Below are 4,018 nucleotides of genomic sequence, written 5' to 3'. Positions count from 1 at the left end.
CTATCCCCCTGGGTAAAGTGCCATGGCATCACAGCTCACAGCAACCTCCAACTCCTGGGCTCAAGCGAGTCTCCTGCCTCAGCCTCCCAAGTAGCTGGGACTACAGGTGCCCACCACAACACCCAGCCATTTTTTGGTTGCAGCCATCATTGTTGTTTGGCGGGCCCGGGCTGGGGATTCGAACCCACCACCTTAGGTGTATGTGGCTGGCGCCTTAGCCGCTTGAGCCACAGGCGCCGAGCCAGTATGGACATTTTAACAATGTTGATTCTTCCCAGCCATAGCATGGTATGTTTTTCCATTTGTTAACATCTTTAGCCATTTCTTTTCTCAGCGTTTCATAGGTCTCTTTATAGAGATCTTTCATGTCCTTTGTTAGGTAAAGTCCCAGATATTTCATCTTCTTTGGCACTATTGTAAAAGGAAGAGAACTATGACTATATTTTCAGCTTGATCTTCCCAGAATTCCTTCCAAAATCTCTTTTTTAATGAAGGAAAATATTTTATGAAGCTAAGAGCATGACTTGATTGGAAAGTAGGATGCATGGGAAAATATCGAAATTCATTATCATCACAACTATCGCCCAGGTTCCAGGAAAGAAAACCTGTTCAGCTGGTTCAATAGAAGAAGTTCATTATCATCACAACTATCACCCAGGTTCTCAGCAGGAAAGAGAACCCCTCCAGCTGGTTCTTAGGGGTGTGGGATGGGTTAAGGAAATCAGTGGAGACTGAGGCCACTAGAGACCAGCAATAGGGAGGAGCTGTTATAAGCCCTAGGCCCAAAGGGGGTGCGGTGGGGTGGCTGTTTTGAAGCTTAGGGTCCAGCAGAGCCAGATGGAAGGTGCTCTCCAGCAGGAGCTGTAGTTGTGGAGGGATGTCCCCACCTGCAGAACCTGGCCCCAAAGCAGAAAGGGAAGAGGGGAAATCTCCAGCCTCCTACCTGCTAGTATTTTCCAGTTCCTCCCTTTGGCCAAATATTAGCAGAAACCAGCTCCAGGAGACCTCCTGAGATCTCTCTCTGAGAGAGACAGGCAGAGAGGTGAGGACCAGATCTGAGCACACGCTTCGTCAATGACCAGCCTCCTCTCTGAAGGACTGTGTTGTTTCTTGAAAAGAGACAACACTTCAGGAGAATGTTGGCAATGCCTGGTGTGCCTCCTGGGTGGTTTCAGGATCTTATAATTTTTGAGATACTGAAAAAAGTCCAAGCCCAGTGGAATCCCAGAGCAATACACTGTCAGGAACTGAATGTTTGTGTCACCCCCCCCAAATTTATATGTTGACGCCTTAACCCCCAGTGTGGTGGTACTTGGAGGTGGGTGGAGCCTATGGGAAGTTCTAGGTTTAGATGAGGTCATGAAGGTGGGATCCTCATAATGAGAGGTGGTGAGTCTTCACCTGAAATCAGCAGTGCTGGCCCCCCTTCTCACACTTCCGGCCTCCAGGACTGTGAGAAATAAATTTCTGTCCTTCAAGCCACCTGGCCTATGACATTTTGTTATGACAGCCTGGGTTGACTAAGATACACATGTAAAATTAAGCATGTATTGGAGTCTATACTGGCTGTCATTTATTAAGAACACAGGTGGTGCCAGGCACTATGCCAACTGCTTCCCTTGTCTGGCACATTTAATCTCCACGTCTGTGGGGTAGCTACTGTTAGCCTCATTTGACATGAGAGAAAATGGTTGTCTACAAATTGTCCATCCCTTCCCCCAAGTCACATAGCCAGCCAAGGTGGAAGCCTCCTTTCTCTGGAGGACAGACTGCAGTCCCCCGTGACAAGTGCTGCCACAAGCTGGGCTCCATAGTCCGCTGGGACTAGAGGGGGCAGCTGTTATCCTCAAACCCAGGGGTGCTGGGGGCTGCTGGGAGATGATGGGGTCATTCAGGGAGGTTTCTTGTGTATTGACTGGCTTCTCTCACTGGGAAGAAAGTAGGGATCTGGTGGGTCTTGTTCATCTCTGTGTCCACATCACCGGGCATGCGGTAAATGCTCAATGTTTGTAAAGTGAATACATGACCGGTGCCTGATAGAAGCAAGGTTTGTAACTTACATTCTTTTCACATGGTGACTTTGTGACTCTGCAAACATCACCTTCAGCGTAAAGAAACATCCTTAAATGTTTCTTTTTAATCTATGGTTTGGAGGTGTATCTGGGCCCAGAAACTGGTTGCCACTTCTGGTCTGGATCACTATGAGCTCAACAGAGTAGGGCGTGGATAAGGGCACTGCAGAGAGGCTGCCATCGTCAGTGTGGTGACAGAGCCACAGTGGCGTGTCCCACACCTGAGCAAGACCTGTCAGATACCATTTAAAGGTCTGTGAGAGCTGTGACCTGGCCATAAGGAAGAGGAAAAGAATCCAAGGTCTAGCAGGTTCGCAAGGTTAACTGAAACTGAAATGGGGGCATCCATCACCCCATTTCAGTAATGCCGAAAGAAGTTGTGGAAGATTAGACAGTGCTATTGCTTAAACCCAGGGACGCAGGCTTCAAGAGTAACACCGGCTTCAGAGTAAGGACTTTTTGCCCCACTATTGCCATTAATCCACCTTTTTTTTTTTTTGCAAAAGGAAAACCTGAACCCATGAGATCATTTGTAAAACAAAGCCAGATGGACAATTTGAACTTCCTTGTGTCTCATCCAATATTGCGTTCTGAGCCAGGCAAAGGTAAATACATGAAATAAAATGTTCTGGAAAGCGACGGAGCTAACGAAGTGATACAGATGATGGGACAGAATGGGCATTCTGTAGTTAATTCAGGGGGACTTACTGAGGAGAGAACTGAGATCAGTTTGGGGCAGGTTGTAGGAACAGAGAACAAAGAAACTGAGGTCAGCTAAGCATCAGATCATGGCCAAGGTATGTGGCTCTGGCTTTCCCCAACTTGGGGAACTTGTTGGAGCAGACACACTTCCTCTTGCAAAACTTTTATTTATTTATTTTTAAGTGGCAAAATCTGCATATACCTACAGGGAACAGCCTGATGTTTGGAAATATGTATGCCTTATGGGATGACTGGATTGAGCTATAGCGTATTCATTACCTGTACTGGTGTGTGAGTGTGTGTGGGGGGAACACTTAAAATCTACTCTCTTGGCAATCTCCAAGTGTACAATATATTGTTGTTGACTAAAGCCACTATGATGTACAGTAGGTCACTGGAGCTTATTCCTGCTGCCTCACTGAAACTCTCTGTCCTTTGACGATGTCTCCCCAGTTCCCCGTCCCCAGCCCCTAGTAACCACCATTCTACTCTCTGCCTGTATAATTTCAATTTCCCTAGATTCCACATACAAGTGGGATTGCGTGGTACTTGTCTGTCTTTTCCTCACTTATTTGACTTAACACAGTGTCCTCTAGATTTATCCATGTTGTCCCAAATGACAGGACTTTCTAAATTTTAGGCTAACTAGTGTTAGCCTAGTATGTATAGCACATTCTCCATATCCACTCGTCCATCTGTGGGCAGGGAGATTATGTCCACATCTTGGTTACTGTGAATAATCCACTATGTATAGCACATTCTCCATATCCACTCGTCCATCTGTGGGCAGGGAGATTATGTCCACATCTTGGTTACTGTGAATAATGCAGCCACAAGCATGGAAGTGCTGATAACTCTTTGACATGCTGATTTAATTTCCTTTGGGATGTACCTGAGGGTAGGATGGCTGGAGCATGTGGCAGTTTTATTTTTGACTTTTTGAGAAATTGCTACACTATTTTCCTCAGTGGCTCTACTAATTTCATTCCCATCATCACCACACAGGATTCTTCTTTCTCCATAGCCTGGTATCTTCTGTCTGTTTGATAACAGCTATTCTAGTAGCCAGGAGGTGACATCTTATTGGGATTTTAATTTGCACTTCCCTGATGGTTAATGATATTGAACAATTTTTCACACACCAGTTGATCATTCGTATGTCTTCTTTAGAGAAATGTCGATTCAGTTCTTTTGCCCATTTAAAAAACCAGGTTATTAAATTAATTTTCTTGAGATTGAGTTGA

Source organism: Otolemur garnettii, unplaced genomic scaffold, assembly GCF_000181295.1.
Source record: "Otolemur garnettii isolate 467f Iridium unplaced genomic scaffold, OtoGar3 scaffold00126, whole genome shotgun sequence".
In the NCBI taxonomy this organism is placed as follows: Eukaryota; Metazoa; Chordata; class Mammalia; order Primates; family Galagidae; genus Otolemur; species Otolemur garnettii.
This window is presented reverse-complemented; position numbering follows the sequence as displayed.